We start from the raw sequence: 22,787 nt of genomic DNA, 5'->3' as shown, positions 1-22,787 counted from the left end.
CGAACCTTTAATTAAAATCTTTCGATCCGAGGGGACAAATCTCGCCAGCCTGAAATGAGGCGAAACGGCTGTAGAGGAACGCGCGAGTAACGTCTCATTAGGTACAGATTGACCTAATTACGAAAGGAAACGTCTGGCGCACTCGAGTAGTCGCATCTCGTCTGCAGTTGGTGCGTTGCCTGCCTTTCTGTGTAAAATTGGAAATCGTTCTCTATTTATAGCGCTTTTCCGATAGGGTCACCGAAGCCGGACAAATATGGAACAATGTACGGAGCAACAAGGAGCGTGAAACGTTCCGCCTCGTTCCCTTTTTGTTTCCACCTTTTCTCCCTTCCCCTCCCGTCTATCCGTTTCTACCTCTCGTCCCTCTTTCTCTCACACTTTTTCTCTCGTTCCCTCGTCGAGGCGCGTTATTATTTTTACGTGCCGCTCCACTGGCAACCTTGACTCCGTATCGATCTGAAAAAGACACGAGTCACCGAACGTCTCGAAATTTTACTGGCGGCCGTTCGCGCCACCGGAAACAGCGTAAACAATAAATCCGCCGGACGCCAGAGACGACTAGCCGTTACTACTCACAGAGTCTCTTTATTCGTTCCATGGTTTTGCGCTTTCACGGAGCCAGAGCTACTGGTGCCGGTGGAAAGCGAGTTTCGTTGTTACGCGCCGTCGAACCGCGGAACGAGCGTTCGATTAATCACTTCCCGCTTATTCGAACACGCTCGCCTCGATATCGACTTTTCAGAAAAGAAAAGCGATACGATATTACGATATTTGAAATAAGTAAAAACGAATCATTTCGAGTTCCAACGAATTATAATATACTCGTACTCGTTTCGGAATATATTATAAATGTAATTATTTAATTTTATTCTTTTTTCTAAATTAAGAATTTTTTTGAAGAAAGAAGATATGAAAAAATTTTTAACACGTGTGACGATTTAATTTTATGTGTATCGTGGAATTTTTCCTGAAATATTAAAAGTATTTTCCGATTACGATGATATAATTTGAAATACTTAACAAGAATAGACAAATGGAGTCGATAAATATCGATACGACGGCCATTTTTAAAAATATATCGAAATATATTTACAATTAATATAAATATATGATGATGAAACTTTCTAAGATCATATACTCCAACCTACATCTGTCACCGGGCAACGTATTACGAGGTCCTTATTTTCCAAGCGTAATAGTGTCAAGTGATATTACGATCGATCGCTATTTAACGCGAGATCGACCATTACGTTAATCGACAATGGACTGGCCATTTCGACGAATCTCTCTTTCGACATTTCCACGCGGAATTGCGATGGAAAATTCTATTCGCACGAACGATGCTATACACCGATACTAAACACGAGTCGCGAAAAAAAGCGATTGCACGAGAAGAGGTAGAGTCCACAAATCGTATAATTAACGTGCACACGTTTCACTGAAATCCGCGATGTGTCGCGTTTGCGCGCGTACAACGCGTAAATCACGCGACACGAGCCGTGCCGCGTTCATTTGGCGCGTAAAAACGTTCGGTCAGCCGTATCACATTACCTTGTCAACGAAATCGTCCGGTGTCCCGCCAACCAGCCGGAACAATAAGTTTTCTCACATTTTCAGCCCTCGGCGCGCTCTCGTTCTTCCTCTGGGGCACAGCACAATCTCCGTACGACCGTGCTTACACGCGGCGATAATCACGACACTGATTGAACAAAAAACCAAAACAAGCAAAAGAAGACTCTCTTCCTCGTTGATCGGCGTGTAACCAGCTTCCGCACCTATTTCTTCTTTTTTCTTCTTTTTTTCTCGTCTCACACTGTGATCGCGTGCGAACGCGCCCCGTTATGGCGCCGCTGTCGGCGATCAGCGACGCAACGTTCACTGCGACGCGGCACGCGCCTACCAAAGCCCATTTCTTACTTGCAAAACACCACTGTCGATCGTCACACGGTAAACGCAACAACACCGCCGAGTTCGATCGGTACAGTCGCGCTCGAATCGACCACACGCGAGACGATCAAAGGGATCCCATGTACCACACGATCACCATCACGACGACCATTGACGAAACTATCGAACACGATTACAAAGATTCACAAACTTGAATACCGCGCAACGATAAGGACTAACATAACGGCGCGGCGACGATGACTAGGACTACACGACTACGACGACGACGGCGGCAGCCGGCTCGCGAGGACCTCTTCCGCCGCACGATTCATGACCACCGACGGAGAGCACGTCGCTCTCGTGGCGACGACTGCGCCACTGCGCGGTATCTCGTCGAAACGAACCGACGGGGCATGTGAGAGGGGTAAGGACGGAAGGTCGGAGAAAGAGAGAAGAAGGGGATGCCGGAAAGGGAAGGAGATAGATAGATCGGTGCGCGTGCACGTAGTAATAGTAGGCTACGTATAGAAAGAGAGAGATATATAGGTCGTGTATTACTTTACGTGTGTATACCGTGTATATATAGTTTAATGCGCGTACGCTGGGAAGAGAGAGAGAGAGAGAGAGACAGAGAGAGAAGTTAGAATCAACCGAGAGCACGAGCGCGTACGACGAAGACGTGGCCGAAACTGATGATCGTTCCTTGCCTTCGGTTCGTGACAAACGCGTTGTACCACCGACGGATGGATGAACACACGGTGAGACGGATTTTCGTCGACGGCCACGTTTAGTTGTTTGTCGCGTTGTGCAGCGGCGCTCATGACGTCGGGACGCCCACCACCTGTGGTGCTCACCCTCTTTTCCTCGCGGCCAGCCATCCTTCCGCGCGCGCCACACTTCCGCGCACACGCGTTACGTCGTCCTTTCGGCCCGCTTCCCCTTCGTGCTTTGCCTTCTAATCGAGTGGGGGGAAACAGATTTTAAATTTTCGTCTTTGCTGTCGCTGTCATCGCAAGTGTTCGCCATCATCCCATACCGTTTGACCTGTCGTTTCGTTACATTCTCGTATTCTACGGAGTTATCGTATAAAAGAATCAAGAATCTTGTAATACAGAACGAGAAATAACAGTTTTAATTTTCAAAATTTTGAAAATGGCAAGGAATAGGTATTAAGTGATATGTGAGTGGAAAATGTGCAGTCGCTACGAAATCGTATGATGTAACATTACGCAGTTTATCGGTAAGTTATATTTTTGATGGTTGTTCACATATATGAATTTAAAGAAATATAAATTATTTTAAAGATTTATAATACACATCGAGATGATTCAAACTTAATTAATATTGAATCTCAAATAAATTTTTTATTATAAATTCTTTAAATCTTCCATTCATATTTCATTAACTATTCTATTCTATAAGTTTACAACGTTTATAGTCTTTAGTATAACATAGAATAGAACGAGTTTAATAGTATAAAAATTATAAATGATGAAATCAACGGAGAAAGATGTACAGAAGAAAAAGAAAATATTTCCAAATGTTTTTGTAGAAAATCCAATACAATTCTTTCCTTTTTCATCTCTTAATTCCTCTGAATATTTTATTGCACTTCTTTCATTCTTGTTTTTAATTCTCTTATGATATTTTTTCTCCGATCTTCTATCTTTTTCAAATAATATTACTTTGATAACAAGGATTATTTCTTAATTTGTCTTTGCATTTCACACGCACTAAATGAAAAGAATATCTTCGTTATAAATCAAAAGGATTAATAAAAAGAATTTACAGTAATATATATATACATACACGCAAATAAAATAAGTCTCCATTATAATTATTCCATTACAAATATAATCAATATGAATATACATACCAGTAAACGAAACCTTTTCGCAAAAGCAAATAATTCACAGAATTTATCGATTTTCATTTTAAATATCAAATATCGTTTTTCAAACAAGCATAATCACGAAATCTAGTCATTATTTGTGCAACAGATAGCCAGGTGCTATCTAGATAGAAAGTCGAATAGACTTGTTACTATACCAAGAATGTTATCGTACGTTGTCAACGTAAGATACAACATTTTAGCGCGGTTTCTTACGCGTGACTCGCGCCGTTATCCTGGCTCGTTTACGAAAAAAATGCAGCGTCTGGTAAGCTTCTCGTTTCTTAACGGAGAGATAGAGGGAACGTATATATACCGCAGCCTCGACCCTCCGTAAACACGGATTAAGGGAAATGTTCCGGTGTAACCTTACTAATGGCCGTGGAAAAACAAATCTATTTGACGTAGAGCTTCTGTTAATTGTCAACGCGACCGCAGAATTTTCGTTATTCCTCTGTGCAAATAATTACAGCCGGGAATTATCCGCAACTTTTGTTTTTTTGCCGCCGTTCTCCTCCCCGTTACTCGTTCACGTGTTATTGCTTCCACCTGTCTTCGATGTTTCTTTGCGCCCACGAGAAATTTCCATGACGGAAATCAACGCGATCTACACTTCGGTTCCCTTCTGTTTCGCGCGATACTTGTTTCTAACAATCATTGCTCGAAAAATAAATCGTTCAACCTTCTTTTTCACCAAGTTGTGTACGCGATGAACACGCTTTCTGCTCGTTACTTGAAGCAATATTATCCAGAACGAATAATCGTAGATCAAACGGTTTCGTTTCGTTTTATGACCACGAATCGTAAAATAGATTAAAATTGGATCGATTCTTGATATCAAAAATTATACGTTACGCGTATAATTAGAAAGATCTGCCATTCGGAGATCGTGTAACGAGATCGAGATCGAGATCGAAACTTTGGCTCGAGAAACCCGTTAAAACGTAAAATATATTCCGAAGCTAAATATGCTCTTTCGATCCGCGAAATTATTAATTAATCATTCGAGCGAGCAGCATATTTTATCAAATACAAGCGGTTGGAAGAGAAAGCGGCGGCGCGTGCATCAAAAGCACCATAAATTATCAAATAACGAAAAGAAATCGAGAAAGAAACTCTCTCTATCGCGTAAATTCACTCTATATTCGATATATATATATATATTCTCCGTTCAATGCCATTGAAACGTTAAACGCGCGTGCAGAGCTAATTCCAAGAAACTCGTATCCCGAAGAAAGAATTAACAGCCTCGCGTAGGAAGTTTTATTTCCGATACTCGATTGACGAGATTCGTCAACAGAGAGAGAGAGAGAGAGAGAAACACGAGCCTAAGCGCATTAGCGAGGAAAATTACGATCGAGGAATGTCACGAGCATAACGACCGTGGAAAAGCGATGCCGTAAATCGTTGTAATGGCGCCACCAGAGCATCGTCTCTTTTCGCTGAAGCCGGTAGTTCGGCGAACTTTTTGCAAAATACGAAACGCTCGGGACGGGGATTTAGAATTTGGAGAGAGAAAGCGAGCGGCAACGGATTTACGAAGTGAGGAAAGAGCACGACGCCATTTGTCTCGGTCACCTAATTAACTGCTGCCCGCGACGAAACCAAATAAAGCCGGTCAATTTAATAACAATTTTGTCGGCTATGTTAACGAGACCCCCGGATCATTAATTGCACGGTCGTGTAGCGACTATTCGCATCGCGCTTCTTTGCTTCGTGTTTTGTAACCGATACACTCGTCGATATTTTTAGAGGGAGCGCGAGAAAGCGAATTACTCGATACGAAACAGTTGTCCGCGAGGATACGTACGGCAATTTGTACCCGCGCATCTGAATTCTTAATAGAATAGTTGCTAACGGGTTCCCTGAGCGAGTGATTTATATCGCGTTGAAATAAGTTAAGTCGGATTTTTAGAAATCGGTCGATCCGAATTTTGGATAAAAAGAAAAATGTGGAGATAATCGTACGAGAGAAAATTAGATGTTACTATACGTTTGCGCGAGAAATGAACGATAATGATTATCGATTATCTTTCACGGAGTGGAGCCCTTGATCATTGAATCAAGGATTTATATATCCACTTTTCCGAATAAACCGTGCTTTAAACGAAATATTATCCTTGGTATTTAAATTTCACAGATTTGGAAGATTAATTATACGCATTGCAATTAATTTTGAATTATTTAAGCTTTATTGATCATTTTAGTTGTATACGTACATGTACCTTTAAATCATTCAGTTGTAATTATCAAGTGGGTGAAAATGAAACTATTAAAACTACTAAAATCTTTATCATTTGATTAAAAAATTTTAACATAGTTTCAATAAAATGATTAAATTCACAAATTGCTACACAAAAAGAAACAAACAGTAGTATAATATTTCGTTTCCTTGAGCATAATTTTTAACCAATCAATTTTGCAATCAAAGCAGCACCATTTCCCTTATTTATAATTTTACATTATATATATACGTTAATAAATATCTGTTAATAGACGAGGTTCTTTAAAAAAAAAAAAAAGTATTTACTTGGCGCATCATATTTAACATCACGATAAAGGCACATCTTTTTAATTAATTCTCGAACGTTAGATTTATCCAGCCGGGGAAAATGCTTAAAGAATTTTTAACAGCATCGAATAAACTCCACGTTCCTCGCTATTTACTCGGTCGCGTTTTAGTCTTTCCAAGTACGGTAATAAATCTCCTCAAGGCAGTATACTCCCACTATATACATATATAAGAATATATATATATATATATTCTTTCTTTCCTTTTGCCGAGATTCTCCGAGGGCTCGGATTTAATTAAAATATTCTATGCGCTTCTTATATACTGACATGAAACGCCGTATTCTTCCAAATATAATATTCATTTTACGAAATGCCGTCGGATGAAAAAAAAAGGAGGGAGGGGGGAAGGGGAATCACCCCGCCACACCCCTCATGACATTCCATTCCGACGCATAAGTGAATCACAATATTGAATTAATGCGAATTAATATCATGTATATCAAAAGCGGGTATATAAGAAATAAGGAAGCGAGGGGAGGGAAGTAAGGAACACGAGGAGAGGAGAGTGGATGGAAATGGATGACCTTTTTAAGACTACCGGAATACATTGAGCGGAATGGAACTTTGCCCGATAAATCTACGAATCGGAGTTCTCGAGCTAATGTGCGCGCTTCCCTTTCCATGTTTTTTCGCGTTCCTTTTGGTCGATCGCAACTTTTTATTTCCTCGTTTCTATTTTCCTAGAGATTTTCTCAAGGATTAAATACGCTTTCAGCTATTTGGAGAAATTATTACACAATCAACCTGATTTCTCTCTCTCTCTTTCTCTCCAAAATATCATTGTACACCTCGAAATGAATTACTTTCACCAATTGTTAATTGTAATTTTAAAAAAATTCTACTTGACAATTTTTTTTCCTCCTCGTATTATGTATTTTCTATGTATAGCGCCATTAACGGGTCGACAGAAATTTTCAAGCGCGCGTGTTTTATGCAAAAAATATAATCCTCGTCCTGCATTTTGCATACAGATATTGACACTACGCGAACGGATATTATCAAAATTGGTAATCAAAGTAGAAAATACACAACGAGAGAGACGGAAGGATAGATGGACGAATAGAGAAAGAGAGAGAGAGAGAGAAAGAGTTCCATATACGAGGCATCAAACCGAGCAAATGGTCAGCGCGGTGAATGGATCAGGATGGAAATTCGAATATCGCGATTCGACATCATATGATGGCGTCCGAGCCAAAACGCATGAAATGGCAGGATGATGATGGTCGCGCGATAGTTATGTGTTGGTGCACGCACGCACACACGGGCGCGCGTGCGCGTATGTATATATTTATTTCTAGAAAAACGTCACGCAAGATTCCGTCACGAAATTTCTGGCGAGGAATCAACGGATGGCCGAACGGTTGGCTCTTTTGGCGTCGAATCGACATATTCGAACGAACGTTCTACGGATAAAATAACGTTTCATTCATCGTGGATCATTTTGTTAAGTCCACGTGGCTTATGCCGGGCATTCATGCGAATCGTTATAACGTGGAACGTTCCGAAAATCCATTGAAAATATCATACATCAACCGAAAAGAGCTTAACCAGAAATTTTACTCGCGTTGAGAGGTTTCGAGAGAAATCGCCGTTGTACGCGTTGCGTATAGACGAGGCGCGCGTTAAACGGCACGTTCTCTCGTTATCCGTTGAAATATGGTGTTAATTATTAGCCGCGTTAAAGCACGATTCCGTGTAAAACGCCCTCAAAATTGAACCGAGCTCGGCAAGGACGTTGAATACGTGCGCATATATTGTTTGTGATATTACATCGTTTCCTGTTGTAGCATACAAAAATCTCCGATTTTTATGATCTCTGAATTTATAATATTTTTAAACGTTAATTACATTTGTCGAATAGATAGTAAGATTTGCAAAGATCTCATTGCGAATGAGGATGAAAATACGTAGGAATTAATTCTACCGGAATATAATAAGACTCGAAGCTATTTTAAAATACGGAGATTTTTAAAAAAAAAAATTTAAATCTACTTTCATCTAATTTTAGAATCCAATCCAAGTGACTTGGATGTCGCGTATCTTATATTTCCCATTTTATCTTATTCCATTGTCCATCTTATTTTCTATTATTATATCGCATCGCTGTTGCCAAGCTGAGTATTTACGGCAATGACGAAATTGAAACGAAATCTACCTTTATTCATAATTTTTCTCCTCGCAATGTCAAGTTCGAAGGTATAATTATAGACGATTACGAAAAAGATTCACTTTTAATTACAAAATTTTCTTTTCTTTTTTTCTCAGGATTAATTTCAAATATCGACAGCACAAAATGATTAAATCAAGACGAAAGAAAGTTAATTCTTAATTTCGTTTAATACGTAACAAATAATAATACAAAGTTTTGTCAAACCACGACGAGTGAACGCAACGCGCAGCAAACTCTCTGCACCGCAATTCGCCATTCACGCACAGTTGCTCGTGTATCATGGCCCATTGTTTCAAATGGAGTAACTTAATGCATCATCTACGAGTTGATGATGCAACGCGGATAAGTCTAATTTGAGTTGCTCCACGTATCCGGTTCCACGAAGAAAACTTTGCATGAGATGGAGATAATAGTGGTGCATGTTATTCCAGGTATATTGCGTGTGCGAGATGTTGAACGAAGTCCATAACAACCTCCCCCGGCACAATCCTGTTCCGAAATATGGCAATTCTCTATACGAGCATTTTCAGAAGAAAGATTTTCTCTCTTTCTCTATCTCGGATTGCTTGCAACTACTTGCTTGAATACTCGAATAATCTTTTCTATAAATTTTCTAACTAATATATTCACGCTTAGTCAACTTTTAACGATGACGTATCGATTATTTATTTATTTATCCAACTTTCGATATGATTTTTACGAAATTCGTCGAAATAACAGTATTGCTTCGATATTTCTTCAACGAAATGCCAATAAAACTCACGAACAGTAGTGTAAATCAAGTGCTGCACGCCCTAGATTTAAACGCACGGATCTTAACACACTGCCCCCATTAACAGCAAAAATATCGAGGCACTGTAACTCTCATTTTTCGCTACTCATTTTTCACCTCTAACCCAAACCCAAGATATAAAGCTCCCACCGTCTCCCGACTTAATAAATTAACCGCTTATATATCGCCGATCGACCCCGCCTTCGAGCCTGAATCACGCATCCTGCCAAAATGCTCCTCGAAATCGGCCAGTTACCGCAGAAAATTATCGACGATCCGAGCCGCGCGTTTCCATTTCCTATCAGCCGGTGCCAAATGACATCGAAAAGCCAGCCGCAGCGCGTTATCGCCGGGGAGAGAAATAAAATCGGTCGCTTTTTTCGAAATTTCTCCGATTCTCCGGAATCTCGATCACCGAGGGAGAAAGAGAGGGAGAAACTAGAGCCGACAGATCAGCCGGTGTTACCGCGGCTCGTTGGAATTATCGAACACGTCCGTGGAAGTTCGGTTTTGACGGACGGCTCTGTTATTACTGTCATTCCGACCTCCCTCGAGCTTCTCTGCCACGTTAATCCTTTCGTCATCGCGCGTCCCGTCCATCGAACTGTTTTAATGAGATGCTCCCGCGCTTGAACTTGTCCCCCGGCTCGCAAATGGAATTTTTAATCCGCCTGTCTCCAATCATCTGTGCGCTGTCCCCTTCTCTCCGCTTCTCCCTTTTTTCCCTTTCTTCCTCGACGCTGTTTGACATTTTCGGTGTTGGCATTTCGGGTAATTACCCGAAGCTTATCGCCGGTTGACGTGCCTCCTCGACAGTGTGAAATTAGTCGGACACCGGTGCCGGTTGATGCTTGAATAATTAGATATTTACGGGCCAATTGCGGTGGGCCCTTGTATTCGGGGATTTATATGGGGGGTGGCGGTATGAATTTACCTCCTGAACCGATGCGCGTTTCATTTGATTGGTTACACTTGTTAAGTTGATTGTTTGCAAGACATGTTTGCACGGTGAATTCATAGTTTACCGTTCCGTGATGGTTTCAGGATTAATAAAGTGGAATATGTTACGACCACTTGACGTTATATGATCGTTTCGACTCGCGCGTATCCAATGCCCGCTCCAATTTAATAACTAGAAATAGATGAGTATTCTCCGGAATGGAAGAACGAAATAATTCCACTTAACGATCATCGAAATTGCTCGTCCATCCTCGTGAAAATATTTTCACAACGCACGATATATTTTCCCCCTCTCGAAGAAACTCATTGTCATCGTAATAATCTTCTTGATCCTATGAAATATATATATATATGTACGCTTTATACATAATTAATAACGGAATTAATATCGGAAAGAAAAGAAGGAGGAACGTATAAATTAACTGTCAACCGCGTTATGCAGATCCCCGCGGAAATAGCCGTAACAGAAATAATCCCAGATAAGACGCGCAAGAAGCAAGTTTCGCCGAGATAAAAACTCTCGACGTCTATCAAGAGAAGGTAGAACGTTTGTTTCGCTAGATTTAAACCATTCATCCCTCCGGGTTTGATACGATCCAAGGATGGAATTAAATCGAGCAGAGACAAAAAGATTCCCCCATTCTTCGGGGAGATACATCGTTCATATTTGACAATGGAAATTTTCTATTATCGCGTTCGATGTAAACTTTGGTGACTTTTCTAGCGTTGAAAAGTAATGGCGGGAATTTTGAATGAAAATAATTCGAGATTCTTAACGAGTCACCGCAATTAGAATAACGTAGTTTTACGCATCCAAGCTTTACGGGAAACGAGCGAGTTAAAGTAGGTCAGCCTCTGTTCCCGATCGAAAATTCTGTTACCGCGGATAAACATTTTATTCATACGGTTGGAAGTTGAAATCTTTGTTGCACAAGTCAATTTTCACGTTTCAAGGAGTCTAGTTTTAGCTTCGCATGTATCACAACTAATTAAAGCATAGTTTAACAAAGCGGAGCCTGCTTTGACATCTTAACCCTTTGTCTTACGACAAAGTCGAGTCACTTGGAACACGAATTACGGTTCAAATGTGACAAACGTCGTTATATTTGAGATGAAGTCTAATTATAACTCTCTAAGTCGAAGCTAAATTCCAAGTTGATTTATAAAAGCGAATATTATTATTATAAATGTATTTATTATATTAAGAAACTTGCTAGATAGAGAAAAATTACAAAATAAAAATTTATAAATATTACACATATAACGAGAAAGTGTAAATCCTCTCTTTTAAGAAATTTTTATTCAAAAATTGAACTTTCAAAAGTAATTTATTTGATTTAGAAAAATTCGTTCGTTATATTTGAATTATACGAAAACCAAATTGATTAAAAATTTAATCAGATTTTTGAAACGTTAAATACGCTAAATCTTTATTATAAAATCTATCTATTCTATATTTTTTTCAGAAGAATAGCTTCGAAGACAAATTTTAACAAAATTAAAGTTAAAATTATCGACAGAAGCATCTCTCTTAATATTTTGTCTATCGAGAGTCAATAAAAAAAATATATCATCCCTATTAGAACCATAAATATGTAAATGTCTCTCTCCCTGTGCGAGTAAAAACAGGATAAACATTTCCAATTAACTTCTGTTCGAAACAATAAAACAATCTTTTCCAATTAAATTGAAATACACATTGAAATAAGCAAAGCTGGAAAAAAACTGCCTCAAATTATCGACAAAGATTTTTATTTTCTTCGGTCCAACCGCGACTTTCCCTACGCCATTTTCCAATTAACGCTTTGACAAAATTCCCCGGTTCCGGGTGGAAGCGAGAGTGCACGCTTGGCTATAGAAATAATTGGGTTACACCGAGCGGAGGATTTATCGCGCGAAGAATACAAGAGGGATTCTGATTCCACGCCTTCTCGTAGACGGCGCGACCTCTCGAAGGCAAGGCTCCCGCTACAAATCGAATTAAAATTCCGTAGCATCGTTAGAACCCTCCCGAAGGAAGGGACGTCGAGGCAGGAATATACCTAGCGGCGTTCCGCGTGCTTGCGTGACTACCCAGAGTTTCAGGGTCGTGCCGAACACTCCGTAGCGTCGAATTGCTCTTTCTTCCCCTCCCATCGTGCAGCACTCGACACTGCTCCGCCGGTCAAAAGTCCGTGCCTTGCCTCCGTGATTTTGAAAACCGTAAGGGAGGAAATATTTCACTGCTCTCACCGTGGAATTTAGAATTCGATGGAAATAAGGGTTATTGTTCTCGTAGAATCGGAAGAAATTCGCGAAGAGGGGAACTGAATCAATAATAATTTTATATCTTTTAACTTTTTGTAGCGATGTCAAGAGAGAGTAAAGTGTTGATTATAAGATATTCGAGTTTTAATGCTGTGGCGTTATATGCTGATTGTACGATATAATTCTAAAAGTTTATATATATATAAGCGAGTGAAGTGTTGAAAGAGATAAATATAAAATTTCCCAAGCAGAGCGAGACGTATCTCGCCGAAACTTCGATCGGTGTGGGGCGAACAATGGTGAAAGAGGAACGAATCGAACGTTTGTTTTTCTCGTCGTCGAAGGACGTCCCGCGACTTCGAATCGGTCTTTCGTTGGAGGCGCCGCCGTTTCCAACCTAAGAAGGATCGATTCGTCTAAGGGGCACGGGCTATCCGTTAACGGGACGGAATAGCCTCGAGGGAGAGATCCTGAAGCGTAGAGAACCGAGTTCACGGCGTGGCGTGGCGTGCCGTCTCGCGCGCCAACTCAGCCCCAAATTAATGCTTGTCCCAAGCAGTAACTTATCTGCCGACCCGGTATATTATGGTCCACGATCGCCGCTCGCTGACGAATGGCCAACTATTTTCTTGGGGAGCTTTCGCTATTTCACCGGCATCGGTGACCGGCCGAGGCAGAATGGCTATTACGGATTCGTATTTCGACCGACCATTTGTTATGATCGTTCGTTGGGTTTAAGTACACGTTTGGAAGATCATCCCCTTCGAATATATCGTCGAGAATTTGAAAACTGGAGAATTTTCGTTTCTTCTTTCATTTTTATAGACACATTTCACAACGTATTGTGTATAATTTATGATAAAAATTGATTATATAGAAATGTAGTTAGTTATCGGTTATAATAAATACAGTTAGTTGGTTTCCTTAAAACAAAAGTAGTAATTAGTTGCTTATAATTATATTTCCGTTTAAATAAAAATTTGGTGATTCTAGTAAATATTATTTGAATATATAAACTCGCATCGTAGTTTATGTTCAATAACGTAAAATAAAATCTGAATAGCAACGTTGATGTTTCAAATGATTATCAACCGAAAGAATCATCCTGTTCGTCGTTCTCTGTTGGCAAAGCGCGAGATCGATGGTTTCGAAACGCCATTATCGAGACTCATCTGAAACGTCGTCGAGCAATTCATTCTGCCGGCTTCGAAGGTGCCCGGCCCTGGTTGTATCTTTAGAAACAATTTTGGAAAGTTATCGGCTGTCAAACCAAGACAATCTACGTTCCTCCCGTCAAGTTAACGTCCGTCTGAAGCAACAATATATCACAGAAACTCGCCCCGGTATAGATATTATGGTCCACTATTGCCGACGCTGAAGGATGGCCGACTATTTTCCGAGCTTTCCCTATTTCCCCACATTGGGAGAAATTGCATTTTCAACGATCGAACAATTTTTATAGCGCGCGTTTGAGATTCTATTTTCTCACACACAAATATTCGAATCGTACAAGATCATCCCTTAATAATAATCCATCTAACGCATCTCTTGGCGCTATGTATTCAAATGGAAACGATGAATCAGAGAGACGGGCCCGAATGGAGACTTGGTTCCATCGTTCCTTTCTCCCGAAAACGTTCGCTCAGGGTTGTTACGACAGGTCCCGCTACCGCGTCTGCATTCCTTGGCCGGATGCCCGGATGGCGGGCTTTCCTATTCGCCGAATACGCAATTCACGTGGAGGCGCGTAGTCGGAGCCTCCGACCTTCTTTCGAATCGCGCGGGGGAAAAGAAAGGGCGGCCGCGCGTAATTCGACCTGACCCGGTGCCGCGTGTGACGACAACGACGACGACCCCCCCAAAACTCCACGTCCGCATTTAGACTTTTACAAGACGGTTGCGCGCGCCGCATTTTGCGAATTTTCCACGCGGGCCACGCGTTCGATTCAAAAGGTTGAACCACTGGCCGGTTATTTTCGGCCGGTTGAGAGGCGCGCCGTTGGATAATCGAGCAGCGTTACGCTCGAGATACGCTACTCTCGAGGGTGTCGGTTCTTCTTTTCTTTTTTTTTAATTTAATAGCGCACGTGGTTTGGATAAATTGATAATATTCCATTGTACGTTTATATATATATATATGCTGCTTATTATAACTATAAATAGGAGAAAATGTTGTCAAAATCTACTTTAAATAATTTAAAAAGTTAAGTGAATGAATTACGTGCTCCTAATCCAAACACTGGACTTGGTTTCTTGCTCGAAAACTAGGTAAATAGTTTAACGCGTGGTAACCGTGTAAAATGGGTGACAATATAATCGACTATCGCTTGGAGTTTCAGTGGAACAGCACGAACGTGAGATTGCACGATCGAGTAACTCCTCTATTCATTTAAAACTTGGTAAATTTCGCTAAAAGGTTAGGGAAAATTATCTGTCCTAATCTTTGAAATATTAATTTAAAAAGTTGACGTAAGATATCTACTTTTAAAGACGGTATCGTTATATTTGAGTAGAATTCGCGCGATGGAATAATATCCGTTCTGTGAAAAAATTGGAGCGGCAACAGTGTCGTAAAACCGGGCGATTACATACCGTGGATAGTATCGCAATTTACCTGCAAGTTTAAGCGCGATCGAGTAAAGAGTTAAAACTCCGTAAAACAAACTGCAACGCGATCAACGACTGACACAATTTACCTCTGTTTCATTGCACAATTAAATCGAGGAAATAACATTTGTTCGAGAGGACTGTATCTGAATAAACTTTGTGCTTTATCACGCATCCCTCGTGAATAAAATCGATATCAAATCGATCGTCTGGTATTTTGATGAAAAATAAATTTTCATGAAAATTTATTCTTCCAATATTATTCAGCTATTTGTATTATTGACGAGAAATACGAGTTCTTTTACTATGTAATGAAAAATTAAACGAAAAATCGTTCATAAGAATATGTTCAAATTATTCATTAATGTATATATTCAACATTTTTTTGACACGTGATTGGACTCAAAACACTGTGTTAACGAAAATCATTAAAATGGAAAAATCTGTGCAATTCAAATCATCATAAAAGCATTGCCACGCCAACTATAACATATAACGTCGTATTTCAACAGCCCAGACAGTCTTTATTTATTTTCACATTCGTTCCTTGACCAATCGAATCCATTACATCAATTCATATCAATAAATACTCGATATCGAATAATCGTCATTTCAAACCTTTCATTTTAACAAAGCTTATTTATCTATGCAGATATCTTTAATAATAAGAGTCTATCTTATCTAGGAATTGGCTTCAGCAATACAAAAATTCATCTATTACTATTCACTTTTAAAACCTGTAAACAATTTTAAACAGCTATTGTTCGTAATAAATTTACATTACAAAGATAGTCTTCTTGTTCATAAAATATTTTATTCGTATTTAGAGATCAGTAAATAAACCAGTTGAAGTAATTAAACGTAATACGAATCAATTTGTGCTCTCAATTTCTCACATTACGTTAATTTAAAGAAAAACGCATGCTATTCCTAAAAAACAAAAACATTTGTTCCACTTCCAAAATAAATATTTTCAAATTCAACGAGATCGATATCACCCGGAATGATGAAGTAAATGATACGTATAAATCGCGAGTAATAAATAAAGAAAAATAGCAAAAACATTTCGATCAATAACACGACAAGTAATAATTTAAAAAATGATACTGTAAATCGGTTCGTCTTTCCACTCACGCGAAACTTATTATATTAAGATTCAATCGTTGCAATAAATTTACAACTCGTAATTCACCGACAATAAATTACCATCAATCAGTAATAAAATGGACTAATTTTTCAACCGTCTTAACGATCGGATGAAATGAGACGGCGGGCAGAGAAAGAAAGAATCGTAAACGGCGCGGACCTTTTTCGGTCACTTTGTTCCGCGCAAATAAACAGTGAGCCCCGGTCTCGTCTGTTCCAGACGCGGCGTCGCTTTGCAGCTGGCTAATTAACTTGGCCGTGCAAACGAATCAAGATCGGGTTCCGCGGCAATAGCGCGACCGCTTCTGCGAACGAAGTCGATTGGCCTAATCGTAATTTCACCGGCACGAACGGCCCTTCCAGGACCAATAATCGTTTCACGGTCACTGTAACCGTGGAAATTGCCTACCTACGGGTTAACCATAATTACGACCGTTCGTTATACGCGAATCAGGCGTGTTATGCCGTCGTTAACGATTTTCGCGTAAGAAAATACACGCAGGCGTGCATGACCTTTTAATTTCGTTTCATTTTTATCGCTGTAATGAAAAAAAAAGAAGAAAAAGAAAGGAACAGAGAGGGAGGGAAAGAGAGAGGAAAGAAAAACGAGTTTCGTTTGTGGCTTTTATTGGGATGGAATTAGTCTTGGATTTGACGATGTAATCGTTGCGAAGAATCGAGAATCCTAACATCGATCCGGAAACGAAAGATTTTGTATTCGATGTTCGATTATAATACGAATTCATATAACGCTTATATTGCTTTATTTTTATTTTTATAAGCAGAAGCAAACTGGAATAGTAAATGCGTAACTAAAAAATTGATGAAAATATATGTTTCATGCTCGATAGAATGGATATCGATCGTGCTAAAATTTCAATTTTCCATTAATAAAATTGACCGAGGATAAAAACTTTTCAAAATATCGTTTGCAGCATTGTTATTTAACATGGATTCGTATATTCTCCATGCTGCGTAAAGGTATATACATTTCTCGGATATTTATTTATTTAAATAACATGAACATTTTTAAGTCGTTTTAATATCTTTACAAATTTTGTAATCTCTTCAAAAGATCCGGGAATTAGACTGAATTTTCAAAATTCAATGTCAATTCGCGTGTCAAAAAGTTTCATTATTTCGAATCCAATACTATCAGTGCGTGATCAATGTAATATTTTTCATTTGTCCGCGAAAATGACGGATTAGTTTGCCTGCCAACCTACATTTCTACTAACTCTTTACAACATTTTACAAAAAAAAAAATTCCTTCTCTTCAAATTCTTATTTCCTGCAGTATATTATACCCTACAAGTCTGCAAAAAAATACTCTACACCTATAAAATGTAAAATTCAAGCATCGCATTGGGAACAAAAGAGAACATTCAGCGTCGAGAACAAAGAAAAAGAAAGAAAAAAAAAAAATCGCACAATGATCAAACGAACGCAACTCTATTATCCAGATTCATAAAACGAAATACAAAACGGATTTCATTCATCCGACGTTCCATTTCCCCCGAAAACCAACTTCTGAAAAAAATAACAAAAAAAAAAAACTCCCTTTCACTCACTACACAACGTTGTTCTCGACCTCTATCACGCACACATAACTCACAACATCCGGGGAAATATATAGCGTGCAGCTTAATACGTGCTAAATATCGTGACGTAGTATAGCACGAAACAGGAGATGCGTATATCGACGCCATCAACGGTAACAAATATTTACGCGGGAAGCGCATTTTTATATATATATATACCAACCGCGTGATTCGAAGCGAAATACAAGCGTTGCATTAATCAACGCGGATTCGAGCATGGAAAAATCCACGCGTCTAATCGCGTTGAAATTCGTCCCATAGGGAAGGGGATTAATTAATCAATACAAAAAGATCTCCCGTATAATTTGCAACGAATACTTGCTCGTGGACAGCGAGACAGCGAGGAGGGGAGGAAGAATCGCCGCTTCTTTTTTCCACCGGTGTTGCGTAGGAAACGCAGACGCGGCGCGAATAAACGGGGAACGTATCCCCGAGGTAAGTGGGTCACGATGCAAATAGTCGGACGCAATTTGTGTGCACGACGAACGCCTCTCACACACACACACGGAGCGGGGCGTAGCCGAAAATACGCGATGGAACAATGAGCGCCGCCATCCAGCGGTTTTCCTCCGCGGGGAAGGAGTGAAATTTCAGCCGCCAATTTTTTCGTTTCTTTTTCTTTAATACGTCGATTTCGAGTTTAACGCGGCGAGGAAACCAGCAGGGGAGGAAGGGAGGAATTGTCGCCACGAACATTGTTCGCCTTATCCGTTTCGACGATTTTTTCTCGTTTGTGTCGGGCATCGCAACAGCGAGTGTCGTTAAAAAATTTCCTATTCCGCGCTCGACAAGGGAATGGGGATCATCCGAACGGTCAGCGAGATGGAAGATTTGCATTTCGCTCGGAATTATGCGCGGTCGAACGATTTGATACTGGGAACTGTACGTGATTTCCCGACAACGGATCAATCATTGCATTGGGGCTATGTTGGAATGCTTGCGGAACAGTTTGGAAAATAGAAAGAAATTCGTTCGAGAATATTTATTGATTTTATTCAGTTAATAACTTAAATTTTAAGCATTATACGACACGAGACAAATACAACTTAATAAAGTAGTTATTTCGATCCTTAGAATTGTCAAATTCCTCTATAAATATATTTCATAAAAATTGAGAGACACGATTCCTCCTCCCCGGGAACACCAATCTGGAAAAATAAACTTTTCCACGGTGAGAATCGTCGGATTAAAGGTTCGTAGCGAGTTCAATCGGACGTAGATACGATAAATTCGCGTAACGAGGCCAATCGTCGATTCCTAATCACCACCTACCCCCCTCCCCCTCAGTAATTCGGATTCTTCCCGCGTCGCTGTCCCCGATCGGTCGGTTATTGGCCTCCTAACGACCGGGAATTTACGTTTCAATGGAGTCACCTGCGCCCTACTCCCCCCTTGCAACAACTTACCACCTTGCGCCAACTACCAACTACACGATTTCACGAACATCTTGGTTTATATTATAGATGCTCGGTCCAAGATCTCTCCCTCCCTCTCTCTCTCTCTCTCTCTCTTTCTCATTCATCTGATCTGCACCAGAGCTCGTGTATAATAGAACAGGATGACGAAGGGAGTGGTTGAGGGGGGGACCGTAGGCGATAAGATACGACCAGGGCACGCGACAGTAATGGGCAAGTTACGCCATTGTGCGAAAGTTTGCTCGCATCGGCCGTCCTTGGCAGCTTGGTTACACCTTGGATGCAGAAGAGGGAAAAAAAAGGCGGGATTCGTCGAGGAAAGAGAGAATGGAGCGAGTCGATGGATGAGGAGAAGACGAAGAGGGAATGGGTGGAGGAAGAGGGATGAAAAAGGGGTTATAAAGGAAGGGAGGCGGTGGTGGGCACGTACGGTGGAGGGAAGGGGAAGGCAAGGACGAGAGAGGGAGAGGGGAGGGCGCAGCGCGAGCGGAAACGGAAGCTCGTGCAGGCGCCACCGGAAGTGACCTCGTAATTCTCCCGTCCAACCCCTGCTCCTCCCCGTCCACTCCCTTCGTCCATCCAACCATCAACCCTGAATTATAGGCCACCTCTAAACCCTTTTGTCCGCGCTTTTCCTGTCGAGGATTCGAGACCCCCACTATCGTCCCTCGTGATTTTCGGCTCGCTTTTGTTTTGCTTGGTGGAACGTCTTCCCTCTCTCTCTCTCTCCATTTAGGGGCTTCCAGAAACGATCGAGGTTTCGCTCAAATCGTGGATCTAAAGCGTGGAGAAACTGTTGTCGCTCCGACGTTCTTTCGGATCGATCCTCCTCTTCGAGAACTCTCTCTTCATTGTTCCTGGCGCGTGCCTCGGAACACGCGACAAGTTGAATGGGCAAAAGGTGAGAATAATGGTCCTCCGTGAAAATACTTGAAGCGTTCTTTTATTCGAGGACAAGCTAGCCTTGTTGCTTCCCTCGGTATAAATAAAGAATACTTCAGGTAAGCGGGCAAAGTGTCGATCGACTTGAGATCGTTTTGATTGAGAAGACGTAACGTGGAAATTGATCTTCGATTTCCTTAATTGGGATGAAAAAAAAAAGAAAGAAAGAACTTTGGAGTTTTTAATTATTTTTTATCCTCGAATCGTCAAAAACGGCGATCGATTGATCGTTTTAAAGATTTCTAAAAGTTTTTTATAATGATTTCTTTTATGGAATTTTCTAATAGTTTAAAAATCTTTATCACCATTGAAATTCTTAAAGTTTGCTTCGTTGTTAGGAAACAATTTTTCTCCTCGAGGAGTGTTTCGTAAATATCGATTGGAAAATGTCGTATTTAACGACATAACACTTTTATATCGCGCATTAAAATACGCGAATAACCAAACGAATCGTTAAGCGACGTTTACAAACTACATTGCACGCTGAGCCACGCGAAGGAACAACAAATGAAACTGCAATTACCGAAGTTTGAAGTATCGTGATCGTGCTTTACCACTCTGACGTAACAATTACCGCGAGCAACGCAGACGGCTAGTTTTTAAAGTAGCTCTTTAACATGGGAATGCAAACGCGGCAAAGCTATTCCAGCACGATGCATTCGGATCATTCTCGTGGAATGGGTCGCGCATTCAAAAACTTAATCCTTCGCGATGAAATATCTTCTTCTACCATTGAAAATCTCTGATTACATATAAACATTATCATTATAAATATATACAAGAGTTTTAATCATTGCAATACGTTTGTGATGATTGTTACGTGTTTTTCATGCCTGCAATCAAGAAGAAAGATTCAATCGGTTTCTTGCGTCTAATTATTTGTTTATCTGACAGCACACGAATCGCAATAATTTTGTTAAGCAATATCCAGATGATATACATTTATATAATATCTTTTATTAACAAAAAATGGAGAAAATGATTATTGAATCGATTCTAAATTTCAATTTCAAAAAAATTAACGCAATTGTGTTTATTGAACCAATTTACGTAAATCATTTCTCTCTTAATTCTTCTCTTAACGCATATTTTATTCCTCCAAAGAAAACTTCATCTTATTATTAGTAACAATAACAATTAATTCAAAGAAAACTATAAACCTCCTGTCCGTCTTTAACCAACGACAAGAGCAAATTATTAATTACCGGGCTCCCATTGAACGCGTTCAATCGGCTCGAAATCCCGGGGAATTCCGCGAATTTACAGCGTTCCGGAGGGGGTGGGCTGACCGATACGCTGCGCGAATCCGTCGAAGAAAATCGAAAGGAATCGAAGATCCTCCCTTCACGTTGGTGGAACGTGAATTTCGATTCCATGGAGGAAGAAGGATGAGGGAGATAGGTAGGGATGGTCGAAGAAGCGCGGAAGAAGCGTGGAAAAAAAAAGGGAAAGGGAGACGAGAGAATTAATTTCCGTTAATTGCTCCGAGCTGAAGTTTGCTGAAAGCGTTTTATCGAATTGAAAGCCTTTCAACTTCGCTCTTTCCACAGCTTAGCGGGGGGATGAAATGCCGAATAGACGGGGGCGCGAGGGGCGTCTGTGTACGGGGGCAGGCCGCCCCGGAGCGTCTATGCGCGTGGAAAACGTAAGAGGAAGGGCAAGAGAGAGAGAGAGGGAGAGAGAGTGAGAGCTAAACGCCGGCAATTCGGAGCACTCTGTTCCCTGATTGCATTTAATTACACGTGCCCGGCCCTACGGTCCGCTGCAATTGCTACATTGTACGCAGGGACAGCTAAGCTTCTGCCAGAGGTACCAGTCGTTCGCCCTCTTCCCTCCCTTCGATAGATAGCTGGACACACGAGGCGTAGTAAGCTTGTAGTAAGTGAGGCGAGCACATTCAACATTCCTGAACCGACGACATACGAGGATACGAATTTCCTCTGTTTCGCGGATCGTTGGAAAATGTTTCTTTGAAGGGATTGTTAAATATATCGAAGAGGATTTTCTAGTTTATTATGTAGAGTGTTTGTAGAAATGGAAGGGGTAAGGAATCTGGCGGGGAGTGGAATGTTTTTGAAATTGCAAAAGGTAAGGGATTAATTAACATGCTCGCTTTTCTATTGATTTCCGATAATTAAGAGAAACAATTAGAAAAATGCAAAACGAAACGCACGGCTAATCGAATAAATAAAGGAAAAGTTGGATACGTTGAAAATTCTTTTCCATCTTTCAAATTTTTTATTCTTCGAAAGAAAAAAAATATCCATATGTCACTGAATGTATTAAGGTGCTTTGTTTGAAAAGTTTTCAAGTGAATGAACGTTGGACCACTAAAATGATTAAGTTCGTTTTCATTTTTTTTGAGGAATTATAAATGCAGTTAAGTAAATTAGTCTCGAGCTTTGGACACTTTGAAATAAGTAAGTGTTTAGTTTAAATTCAATTCTATTTCCACGTTTAGAAAGTCAAGTAATTATCGAGGATTTAATTATTTAAAATGAAAGAATCGAAAGTCAAAAAATAATAATAATAATAAAATAAAAATTTTCTTCACCGACACATCTTTCTCTTT

The 22,787-nt window shown here is 40.3% G+C and overlaps 1 protein-coding gene and 1 long non-coding RNA gene across 11 annotated transcripts in view; one reads left to right on the top strand and one right to left on the bottom strand.

The window, feature by feature from the left end:
- LOC108001347 (histone-lysine N-methyltransferase 2D) overlaps positions 1–22,787 on the bottom strand; it is a 681,552-nt gene that overhangs the window by 396,033 nt on the left and 262,732 nt on the right. For 2 of the 10 annotated variants that reach the window (XM_062075750.1, XM_062075752.1), the window contains exon 1: positions 1,555–2,510. The exons of the other annotated variants lie outside the window; for them this stretch is intronic. The gene's annotated coding sequence lies outside the window, so the exon portion shown is untranslated. Of the gene's footprint in view, positions 1–1,554; positions 2,511–22,787 lie in introns of those variants that run through there. 10 annotated transcript variants of the gene reach the window in all.
- The window catches only part of LOC114577974 (uncharacterized), a 144,644-nt gene continuing 124,331 nt past the window's right edge, over positions 2,475–22,787 (top strand). Inside the window, exon 1 of the long non-coding RNA XR_009829905.1 lies at positions 2,475–3,130. This is a non-coding gene — a long non-coding RNA (uncharacterized LOC114577974). The remainder of the gene's footprint in view (positions 3,131–22,787) is intronic.

Source organism: Apis cerana, linkage group LG5 (genome assembly GCF_029169275.1).
Source record: "Apis cerana isolate GH-2021 linkage group LG5, AcerK_1.0, whole genome shotgun sequence".
NCBI classification, from domain to species: Eukaryota; Metazoa; Arthropoda; class Insecta; order Hymenoptera; family Apidae; genus Apis; species Apis cerana.
Note: the sequence above shows the minus strand (reverse complement) of the source record. Positions and strands in the feature narration are given on the sequence as shown.